At 46.7% G+C, this 12,188-nt stretch overlaps 1 long non-coding RNA gene across 1 annotated transcript in view; it reads right to left on the bottom strand.

Moving 5' to 3' along the window:
• Positions 1-11,604, bottom strand: part of LOC138294194 (uncharacterized) — a 65,797-nt gene extending 54,193 nt beyond the window's left edge. Inside the window, exon 1 of the long non-coding RNA XR_011203258.1 lies at positions 11,491-11,604. This is a non-coding gene — a long non-coding RNA (uncharacterized lncRNA). The remainder of the gene's footprint in view (positions 1-11,490) is intronic.
• Between the last annotated feature and the right edge of the window lie 584 nt (positions 11,605-12,188).

Below are 12,188 nucleotides of genomic sequence, written 5' to 3'. Positions count from 1 at the left end.
TAGTTACCGCCTTGGACATCGCCCGTGTTACACGGCTAATTGCACTTTTGCCGAAATGTTAAACTGTGAGCGAACGTCTTTATCTTTTTATGTGCTCCTTCACGCTGATGCCAGGGCGCTTTGATTTGGCTGGCTTATGTGAAACTGTTTTACTTTTCATTTTCAATTTAAGTGGCAAGAAAAGTCCGGTTGGGAGTTTACAACGCTAATAGCTCTAACTCGAGCAAATTCGAGACCCATTGCATTGCAAATGCTTGCTACATCCAGTAACCTAAATATGTGGGTCCTATCAGGAGAAAGAATTATACAAGCAGTGCGAACTCCTCAGAGGAAACAAGGGTAGGCTGGGAAAATGTCACTTTGCCCAATACAGTAACCCTAACCTTCTGTGTCAAAATGATTTTAAAGCAGGAGGTTGGGTCCTTTGAAATATCTCCTATAAATCAATTATTTAACCACCTCGAGAGTTACATTCTTAAACCAAATCAAAGCTTGATGTAAATTTAATTACCCAATGTGCTAAAAGTATTATTTGGCTCATCTCATTTCACTGCTCTGCCTACCTATTCACCTCTAGGTTGTAGACTTCACAACGGGGAACCACTTTCTAATTGATGGGCAATCAGTCAGTCCATTAAGTCGAAAGCAGAGTGACCCTCGTGGTCCTCTGCTAGCCCTTCTGCAAGAAATGCACTTAACACAGTGTGCATCCTCAATTCTGAACCTTGTGTTTATTGGTTAGCATACAGAAGTGCAAGAGCAAACTTTTTTGGATCCCATGTCTAAGTTCCTTAAGCACAATTACCAAATCGCATCTCCATTATAGCACAACTAATACAGGTGATCGTGGGTAGTGTGGTTGAGTGTAAATATCATATTACAGTACACAGTTCCAATAATACAATAAGTGTTGTCTGGTAGGGGGCATTTAGGGGACTATGGTATCACTTGCTTAGCTCTGGACGCCCCACAATAGTTTTAGTAGACTGTGTTAAGGGAGCAAATGGCACGTCACAATTACTACATACAATATGTATTAATGCAAACCTTTCAAACCTTGTCTCTAAAACGATTAATCAGGTCAACCTCTCATGTTTATGTTTAGCAAAAAATGCCTTCAGCACATCATCTTTCAAGGAAGCTATTTTCATCTTCCTCAACCCTTTCTTTTGAGGCCCCTGCAGCCAAGATCATTGCATCAGCCATTCGCCTCACAGGGCTGGGGCCTCCTGAAGATTCACACACCATGTTGGTCCATCTGTTACCCAAACAAGGTGACATATATATATTTTATTTCCACGGCCAGTTGAATCAAAGCACACTGGTTACCGGTGCCGATTTCCAGATATATATATATATACTGCTTGTTACCATTATCTTACATTGCAAAGTTAGTCCATGCAAAACAAGAAGTGGATCTAACTTATAAGGTTTTGAGTGACTGTAATCCAGTATTGTGAAATTACTAAGCACTCCTAGACTATGTAGAAGGAACTCTCATCTACGATTTCACTTCTGGGGTAAGAGCAGTCATACATATTATACTAATTTTTCTAGGAGTGACTAACTGGGTGAGTTATGTCATGTGACCTCCCCTCTATTTGCAGAATCTCATGTGTAGGATGTTCCAGGCCACTCTCTTGCTAGCTATTGTTCCATAACATAAGTTATCTGAAATATGTTTTGTAATTGACCGCAAAGCTATGGAGTGGCCTAAGTATTCCCAATTTATAAAAACCGTCCAACTTCTGCATTCCTGCACCTATTGAGACGGCCAATCGTAATGAGTCAATATTCTCCCATGAACCAACCAATCTTAAAGGCAGGCAGCTATTAGCATATACTCTTTGTGCACGATCATTTCAAACATTACTCTTGGCAATACCTAGCTACTCTCGCTAGTCTCAAGAGTTTCAAGTGTTTGCAGCATGGTGTGGCAAACACTACAATTAGTTTATCTTCACTAAGGGTCATGTTTATGACCCAGTTTGCATCACTCTTGCACCACACATTGTTGGGCATGAGCGACGCAAACTTTAGGTCAGATTTTTGGAGCCAGTCAAAGCCACTTTGCATGGCCCTGAATAGCTCAGAAAATCTGGAGTAAAGCAATGCAGCGCAAATCAATGCGTTGCATTACTCTGCCCTGGGAAGACGTTCCATGGACATTGCACAGGTGTTCCCACACAACTCCCATGGTTTTTGACGTATTCCCAGATTTACAGGAACTTGTAAACCTGGGAATGCGCCAAAATCTTATGCCTTCCCAGGGGAGTTGTAACAAGGAGAAATCGCTCAATTTCTCCTCATTTGTTCCTCTTTCTATGTGTGCTGCATCCTGTAGCACACATTAAAAGAGAAATATGCCTCCAGAATTGTTTTGTGCAGGAAGGTACCTCTTCCTGCACAAAAACAATCCTGCATGCAACACAGGCAACCATGCACCATGGTGCAATGGTGACTGCGTTTGTGCTAGGCACCCCATTGTGCGCTAGCGCAGGGGGAAAAAGTCAGGAATGCTCCATATACTTTAAATACAGCGCATTCCTGCCTTTTCCCGGTGACGCAGTGCAGCACAGTAAGGTGACTTGCTGTGCTGCATTGCGCTACTTTCCCATAAATATGCCCCTAAGTTTATTGTACAGTGTTTTGACCTCAGTGTTATAGGCTTCTGAAAGCTGTCTTACTGCCCACTGAAGTTGTGCTTTCAGGTAGTATATTTCGAAGCCTGGGTTGCTCAAACTTCTTTGTTCAATGGGAAGCTGTAATTTACACAGCATCCACCATATCTGTCTAAGCTCCAGATTAGATACAGACAGTGCTTAATTTGTAAATGAAAACGTGCCATTGCCCAAAGCCCTTCTCTGAAACTAACAGCTGCTGCAATTAAATGTGCGAACATGCAATACTGAGGCAGCGTAATCCTGAAGCCATCTCGGGCCTCTTCAATTCATAAAAGCCACTCCCTGCCCCTTCAGTTCACTCTTGCATCTTTCTGCTTTCTCCCATTGTGACGCTTTCTCTTCCTCCATCATCCCATATGTGTCTTTTGCTCTCAGTAAATGCTTGAGGCAGAAAAATAAGTGCTGGCCCTCAAAAATAAGTGCGGGTGCTCCGCACTGGAAACAACAAGCACAAATTAAGCACTGAATACAGAAGAATCAAGCCCAACTCTTTCTATGTCTTCCCAGGTGGTTGAAAAGGTAAATTGTCCAAGCGGTATAGTAGGAAGAGTAGCATTATCATTTTGCCCAAGGTTATTCTTACCCTACCTAAAATTAGCAGTGTGTTCAAGAAAGGGACAGCATTAGATATAACATCAGACTCTGTGAAACATGTGGCCTCCGAGCTATCGTAACACAGTTGGCACCCAACTAAGGGCCTGGCATGATGAGGGAACATATTCCACATTCAACATGGGGTGGATTGGAAAAAACACAATTTGTTCCAGTTGAGTTTGAGGCCAAAGTCCTCCAATGCTCTTATTGTCAAATGTGAGCCACTGTTAATGGCTCACAAGAGCAGTAGCCTGTCATCAGCCTTCTTTGTTCCCTGTCTATCCCTTCATGTCAGGATAAATTTGCAAATGGCTCCATTGCCAGTGCAAAGATCAAGGAGAACGGATAGTATCCCTGTCTTGTCTCCCTCAAATAGTGAAGGAGTTTGAGATTACTTATCCTCTGCAAACTCACACTGTTTGCTGGGACTATCTGACAGACATCCATTTCAGTACTCTGAATACTAGACCTGTACATGAAATACCTCAAAATAAACTAAACTACTGAAACGTGATAGGTCCTATTGAACACCTCCTTCAATAGCATATGGTCACTTTTGAATGTGCTACTCCTTTCTTTGAAAAACATATATTTGAACCAGTACTTCCATAGCAAATACTGAAACAGCATGCAGAGAGAGTTAATAAGATCAACCATCAGAGGTGCAGCATAGAGATACATTCTTACTGCTGGTCGTCTATAGGTGATTACAGAAAATATTAGGTAGCCAGTTTGCAGTGGATGTATACATTTCTGAGAATGAAGGGACTTGCGATTAAGAAAATCTTTCTGACACCATTTATTTTCGACCTCCCCAAATAATTTTTCTGATACCTTCATATATTTAGCTGTCATTTTGGCAAAAACACACTTTTTACAAACAACTACCAATAACTCTTGTTAACATTAATGTATACGTCCCACATTTAGTTCAAATTCAACTATAAATTCAACTCTGGTTCCTTGTAGTCAAACAAGCAGGATTAGTACCACGAGCAAGCTCTCACACTAACTGCAGGTGGACCTGATACACATCCACATATAGGTTGAATGGGTTCAATCACAGTCAAAGCCACCAAACAACCGGAGTTAGGGCACCAAACATGGGAATAACCTCCCTGAGCTACGTAAAGTGGGCTACCGCATATTAGCCGCTAGAAAAAGTCTGAATGTCAGAATTCAGCCAGGTACCTCTGCTACAGTGATTTTATTCTTTTTTATTTGGGCTTGCTACCACGCACTGGCACCAATCAAATATCTAAGTATTCAGACTAAGACATCTCCTCTAGAATGGATCTATGGCTAGAGAGTGTTATATGAGCATGATACTTTGAGCCCACAATTATTTTCTTCTTTTTGTCTTACCAGCTGTTAGTTTTGAAATATATTTGGGCACATCAGGCATTTTTGTCTCTGTAGGTATAAGGTTGCCATCGGCAAATAGTAATATTGCCATTGGAGTGTGGTTCATCACAGCTGGTCTGCTTTCACCTGGCTTAAAAGTAGCCACTGAAAAATAAGATGAAAATGAATAGGCAAGAATATCTACTTGATAAATACCTGTCTCAGGTTCTCGGGGTTTCAGCCATTTACCTCTGGGCCCGTACCTTTTCTGGGGCAAGATTTCCTTGAGGAGAGTGCCAAGCAGATGTACCTATGGGGGACCAGCCCGTTTCATGAAAGGGTTTTCCTAGGAGAATCCTCTAGACAGAATCAAATGTCATGTTGCAGGCAACACAGCTCTTTCCTGAGGAACGTGACAACTCCTGCGTCCATTTCTTATGATAATGGCATTACTCCTAGTCCTACTCCCTCGCCTTCCTTTTAACCAATGAGGCTTCCTGCCTCCCTCTAGACCCTCCCTTCCCCTTTTAAACTCCCCCCCCACCCCTACCACCTCCTGTACAAAAACAAGCCCAAGCAGCAACTCAGACAGTCCGTACCGGGGGGCGGGAGGGAACGGAAAGGAAGGCGAGGGAGTAGGACTAGGAGTAATGCCATTATCGTAAGAAATGGACGCATTACCTCCCGTCCCTCCCTCGCCTTCCTTTTAACCAATGAGATATAGCAAGAAAAACGCAGGAGACGGACACTGAGTTGCAAGAAGTTTATTATAATGCACACAGACCACCGAGACCCTACCCCTATTACCTCATAGAGGATAAGACCCGGTGACCCAACACCGACTCCAAACTACCCAAGTCCGTCAGCCTAAAATGGCGAACAAACGTTGAAGGAGAGGCCCAAGTGGCGGCCCTGCAAATCTCCACCACTGAAGTCCCCTGAAGCTCAGCCACAGTAGCCGCCATACCCCTGGTAGAACGGCCCTGAATCCCCTGGGGAGGAACCACCCCTTTCAATGAATATGCCAACAGAATCAAAGATCTCACCCACCGACTCAATGAAGCCGTGGAAGGCTTCTCACCCTTCCGGGCCGGACCGAAATTCACAAAAAGCGAATCACCTTTACGGAAAGGAGCCACCACACGCAGATACTCTAACAACGCCCTTCGCACATCCAAAGAATGTAACCGAACCTCCTCATCCGACGAGGGATCCGGACAAAATGAAGGAAGGATAACCTCCTGGCGAGCATGGAAAGAAGAATTAACTTTAGTAATAAAAGAAGGAACCGGAACAAGAACCACCCGTTCCTGAAAAACTTTACAAAAAGGAAAAGAACAGGCCAAGGCCCCCAATTCCCCTAAACGGCGGGCCGAAGTAATGGCCACCAAAAAGAGCGTCTTCAAAGGAAGATGGCGCAAGTCACAGTCCCCCAGAGGTTCAAAAGGGGCAGCAGTCAACGCATCCAAAACCAAAGAAAGATCCCCGGAAGGAAAAGAACGTACAGAGCGAGGAAACAAATTAAGAAGCCCCTGAAAAAATCTAGGCATCAGATGACCCTCATCTGGCAGATTTCGCCAAGGACCCCTAAATGCCTGAATAGCCGCCCACTGCACCCGCAGAGAAGCCACCGACAACCCCAATTGTGCACCATCCTGTAAAAATTGCATCAACTAAAATGTAGAAGTGAAGGTAGGATCCAACTTATGCCGGAAGCACCAAGAAGAAAAAACTTTCCATTGTCTACCATACAAAATCAAAGTGGGACGCCGCCTTGAAGCCAGTAAAATAGAACTCAAAGCCACTGGTACCCCTCGGACCCGTCAAACCCCGGCGTTTAACTTCTAGGCCGTCAAGTCTAACCTCCTCAACGACCCCATCGAGAGGCAAGGAAACTCCAGGGGAGACGGACAAAGAGGAAGAGGCCACATCCGACCGGATGCCATCAGCTGCAGCAATGGAAACCAATTCGCCCTCGGCTAATGGGGCGCAACCAAGATAACCCTGGCACCCAGATGCCTCACCCTCAACAGAAAGGACCGGATCAGCTGAAACGGCGGGAAAGCGTATAAAAGACCCCGAGGCCAAGGACACGACATCCTGTCCACCTCCCAAGCCTGAGGACACCGAAACCGGGAGCAGAAGTGACTGAGTTTCGCATTCTCCGGGGACGCACACACATCCAACACCGGAAGACCCCAGAGACGAACAAGATGAAGAAACAGCGACCTCCGGAGGGAGAAAAGTTGTGAGGAAGGAATCACCCTGCTTACCAGATCCACCCGAACATTGACCACCCCCCGAATGTAGGTAGACCGGAGAGAAGGAACCCATTCCTGAGCCCACAAAAAAATCTTCCTGGCCAGACTTAACAAAGCTCTCGACCTGGTCCCCCCCTGTCGGTTGACATAAGCCTTGGCTACTAAGTTGTCTGTCCGAACAAGAACCGCAACTCCCTTCAGGGACACCTGGAAATGAATCAGAGCCAACAACACTGCCTTCAACTCGCGCCAATTCGACGATCGATTGGCCTTCAGGGGACCTCCAGGGGACCAAAATCCCTGAATCTGTGCCAACCCCATCCAAGCACTCCAACCTGAGAGGCTGGGATCCGTTGTTACCACCACTGGGCTCAGAGGAGACAAAGACACCCCCACCCGAAGATGATTGGACCCCAACCACCATCTCAACTCCCTGCGAATCAACCCTGACCCCGGAATCCGGGTCGTCAGAGAACCAGACCCTGGTATCCACCTTCTCAGGAACCAGTTCATCAAGCAAAGAAGATGGAATCGCGCCCAAGCAACCAGAAATATTACGGACGCCAAATGACCTTGCAGACGTAACTATAGAAGCGCACGGGGCTGACTGCAACATGACCTCCCTCACCATGGACTGGAGTACACCTAACCTCTTTTCTGACACCGTCACCAAACCGAGAAGAGTCCGAAACCGAGCCCCTAGAAAAACCAGATCTTGGGAAGGGACCAAATCTGACTTCCCCCAGTTGATCAAAAACCCGTGGTTTTGCAGGACCACCAGAACCCGGGCCACCTGCCTCCGCAACAGGCCCTGTGAGGGTGCATGTATTAGGATGTCGTCCAGATACGGATGAATAAACACCCCTTCTGAATGCAGCAAAGCCACCAGGGGGGCCAGCACCTTTGTAGAAATCCGGGGAGAAGACTTGAGGCCAAAAGGCAGCACACAAAACTGATAATGTTCCAGACCTATAGCAAACCGTAGGAACCGCTGAGAAGTCTTTGCCACAGGTACATGTAGGTATGCATCCTGCAGATCCAGCGACACCAGAAAATCCCCCTCACTGACCATCAGAAAAATTGTCTGGATTGACAGCATGCGGAAATGCACCGTCCTGATCCAAGCATTCACTCCTTTCAGATTGAGCACAGGCCGAAAACTCCGAGACCTTCTGAACTAGAAACAAGACAGAATAAGTGCCCCGACCCCTTTCTTCTACAGGAACACGGGAAATGGCCCCTTTTAAGAGTAAGTCCCGGACTCCGTCCAACAACGCCTCTCTCCGTGCCCCGACCGCAGGCAGAGGAGTTGAACGCACACCCGAATCAGGAGGCACCACATCGAAATCTATGACGTAACCATTGGCCACAATGTCCAGCACCCAATGATCGCTGACAATCTCCTGCCAAGCGGAAAGAAAGTGCCTCAGCCTTCCCCCAACCTGCCCTATGCCAGGCCCACAGTGATTGTCAGGACCCCTTCTTGAACCCACCCCGGTTCGAAGGAGCAGCTTTCTTAGGGGAAAACCGGGGCTGAAAACAACGTTTCCTGAAAGAAAAAGATTTTGCGTCTATCTTGGGAGAAGAACGAGAATGCTTCTTCCACCCTTTGCTAGAAGCAGATCCCCCTTTATAAGGTAAGGTATGCTTCCTTTCCTTAAACGCCTTGGAAAGCATTGAAGGCAATTGATCTCCAAACAAGCTACGACCCTCAAAGGGCAGTCTCAGGTGAGCAGACTTCTCCCCAGGATCCGACTTCCATGACCGCAACCAGAGGGACCTACGGGCCCCAATCCAAGCCCCAGATGCCAGAGCCGATGTACGGACCACATCCGATGATACGTCCGCCAGCACTCCGCACCTTCCTGAACAGCAACTGCCAGTTTATCAAAGTCCTGTACCAACGACTGGGCCGCATAAGCAGAATATATACCTGCTCTCAGGGCCAGATTCTCAGCCGCAAAAGCCCTCTTTCGCCCAGAATCCACCTTACGGTCTGTGGCATCAGTAGGCACACAATCCTCTGGATTGACAGCTGTCTTGCCAATCAGGGTTGCCAAAATTGAATCCAGGCGAACAGAGGAAGGCAGTACATCCTCCCCCTCTAGCAAATAAAGTTTCTGAAGGAATCGTGGAACTTGAGCTTTATCCACATCCTTCCATTCCCGAAACACCATATCCTTCACAGGGCCCTGAAAAGGCATGGCAAACTTAGAAGGCGTCTGATACTGCGGGAACAAGTGGGAGTCAGAGCTCGTAGGCTGAAACACTGGAAAACCTAAATTGTCCCGTACATGTGCCATTACCTCCCACATCTCTTCCCTGGAGACATATTTCCCCCCAGAGGAAGTAGATGGAGCCTCCCCCTCCTCATCATCTGAAGAGGACCTCTCCGCAGTAGTAGGTGGATGTGAAGCTTTAGACTGAGTAGGCCTGGCCATCCCTGCCTGGAGAGCCCTAGAAACAGCCACCTATATCATGTCCTGCACCTCCTCCCTGGACATGAGTGGCGCAGCACCACCACCAGGAACCCGGTGACCCCCAGGGGTTGATATGCCAGCAGCACCCACCTCCCCTGAAGAGGAGGAAGAAATAATCCTGCTTCGTTTTGCAGGAACCTTCGGCATGGTAGACTCAAACAGCACTACCACCTTACTGAACTCAATCCCCAAACATACAGGGCACAGGACCTCCCACAAAAAATCCATTAACCAATCCAAACAAAGACCACAATTAAAGAATTTAGTTAAAATTGCGGGCAGAACGCCCGTCCTACCAGTCCTGAAGCCCAAAAATGCCCACCGGCACCTCTGCACGGCTTCGCGGGCCGAGAAACCGGAAATGGACGCCCCAGCCGCAAAGAGCCGACTGACCTCGTCAGCCGACTCTCAGGACGCGTCTCACAAGCAGCCCCGCCTGCTCGTAACAGACGCGACCGGCAGAGCACACCTCGAGGAGCCCCGCGCCCCGAGGAGTGCAGGAATCGACGCCCCCCAGGCCCTGCCGTGGAGGAAAAGAGAAAGGTAAGTCTAGCGTGGGCTAGACAGAAAAAAACAGGAGGTGGTAGGGGTGGGAGGGGGGCTTAAAAGGGGAAGGGAGGCAGGAAGCCTCATTGGTTAAAAGGAAGGCGAGGGAGGGACGGGAGGTAATGTCGAGTTCTAGTGTTTCCTAGTGGCCACAAGGGCTTTAGAATGAACCATCTGTAGTAGTTTTTATGGTTGGGCGAAATGTTCATTACACTAGAACCAAGGACATTAGTTTTGCAGTTCACAACATTTATAACAAATTTACTTTTTGTCCAATTATCCCTCAGGCAAGGTTGTCGCAAAAATATTTTGTGGGAAAATTCTACTGCAGAAGGTCACTTTGGGAGCTTTCTTTTCAGCGGAAAAATTTTTATTTGCCGTTTTTTTCTCCCACAATTCACGTTTTGCAGGCTTTTTGCTCACACTTGTTTAGTAGAAATGCCCTGCAAACATGAAGGAGTTTTAAAATTTTGTAATCTCGACTTCACACGGTGATAGGAAGCGAAGTTCTGCAAACCACAAGCATTCTGTGGTACTTCTCCACCACTGAGGAAGAACTCTTTGGTAGTTTCCAAGTAGTGTTTTTCAAACGGTCAGGTTTTGACGGAGTTACTGGACCAACGTACTTCCCCAACGATCTTACGTAAATCTTGATTAGACATGCATCACTAATATTCAAGAAACATATTGTATTATCACTAATATTCAAGAAAAAATAGTATTTATTAAACTACCTGTTTTAAAAACTGTCACCTTTATTTTTTTCTGTATGAGGAAAAGGTTGCCCATTCAGATGTACGATTCCTCAGTATGTTGAATGCTCACCTCTGAAATATCCAGTGATCTTCAGGGTAACAGTTCAAATGCTGGCAGTTTTGACTCAGCCTATCATCCTTTTGAGGTCGATAAATTGAGCACCAATATAATTTATAACAGTAACACCTGTTATTTATAGCGCTTAGAAACAGCAGAAGCGTGGTATGGAGTGTCATATTAAACAGGTTAATATTATCATTATTACGTTTGTGGCTGGACAAGAGTGTTAGACGTGCTAGCAATTTCAGGTTCCTTTCTGTCACGTTTGCAGGAGGTCGTTATAATTTGCCTTATGTCTCTGGCCTGCTGTCTTTCATTTCTCCTATTAGGCTATTAGAACAGTTGCTTGCCATAAACATGTATACGAATTCCCATATTTTGCTTCATGCATGGCACGTTGTTGCAACTGAAATAGCATGCGCCATCTTGCTCTGAATAATGACTGATGGTGCATTGTGTCAAAGCACGTCGAAAAGCAGGTTAGCTGTAGCCTGGCCTCATTCTGTTTTGTAATTCTGTCAGTTTTGGGGAAGTGTGGAGAGAAAAAGTTGGGACAAACCAGTTTGTCAAAAAAAATACTGTGCACAAAATTCAAAGAAAGATATTAACGCCCATAAAGCAGAGCCGTGTCTAAGAACGTCTCCACTCTTAAGGCCTCAGCACGGCTGCCCTGGGAGTGGGGTGTGATAATTACCAGAGAATCAGTAAGGAAACAAAATGTGAATGATAAACCAGACCCACCCTCCAGCACATACTGCGGATTACCTTTAACGTAACCTTGGCCTCAAGTCCCTTCCTGAGCCCGTCCAGCGGAAGCCCTGACCCATTTGGTAGCGAAGGGAGGCCTGGAGGCCAGCTCTGTCCTTTGGCTTCCGTGTGCTGTGGCAATGCATTCTGGGGAGTCTGCTGTCTGCTTGCTGGACTGAGGCGAGAGAAAAACAAGCATTGTCAAAGATAAAAGCTCTCCCGTGATCAGCAGTAATACACTTTTTTAACTTAAAAAAGCAAATAAGGAATAGTTTGGGGGAGAGGCAACACGAAGGGATGGGGGACGACATGCAAGAGACAATGGGGAAGCACAAGGACAACAGAGAGTGGGCTAGTACGTCAAATGGACAGTGGAGGGTGGGAGAGAGGAAGGACATGTTGGGGAGACAAATGGACAATGGAGGGCCTTTGGGAGAGGTGGGGATGCAAAAGAAAAATGGTGGTTGCACAGGACGGATTAGAGCACCAAGCTGACCATGGAGAGCTGGCGGGTGTGCCTGGGGAAGCAAACTGACAAAGCAGGGTGGGCTGCAGAAGCAAGCTAACAATGGGGGGCTGGAGGGACTAAGGCAGCAAGCTTGCGGCGGAAGGTTGGTGGGAGGTGCAGGGGCAGGAAGCTGAAAATGGAGGATGAGCAGGAGGTGCTGGGGCAGCAAGCTGAAAATGGAGAGTGGACGTGCGAAGCCGCAATGACA

Source organism: Pleurodeles waltl, chromosome 4_2, assembly GCF_031143425.1.
Source record: "Pleurodeles waltl isolate 20211129_DDA chromosome 4_2, aPleWal1.hap1.20221129, whole genome shotgun sequence".
Classification (NCBI taxonomy): Eukaryota; Metazoa; Chordata; class Amphibia; order Caudata; family Salamandridae; genus Pleurodeles; species Pleurodeles waltl.
Note: the sequence above shows the minus strand (reverse complement) of the source record. Positions and strands in the feature narration are given on the sequence as shown.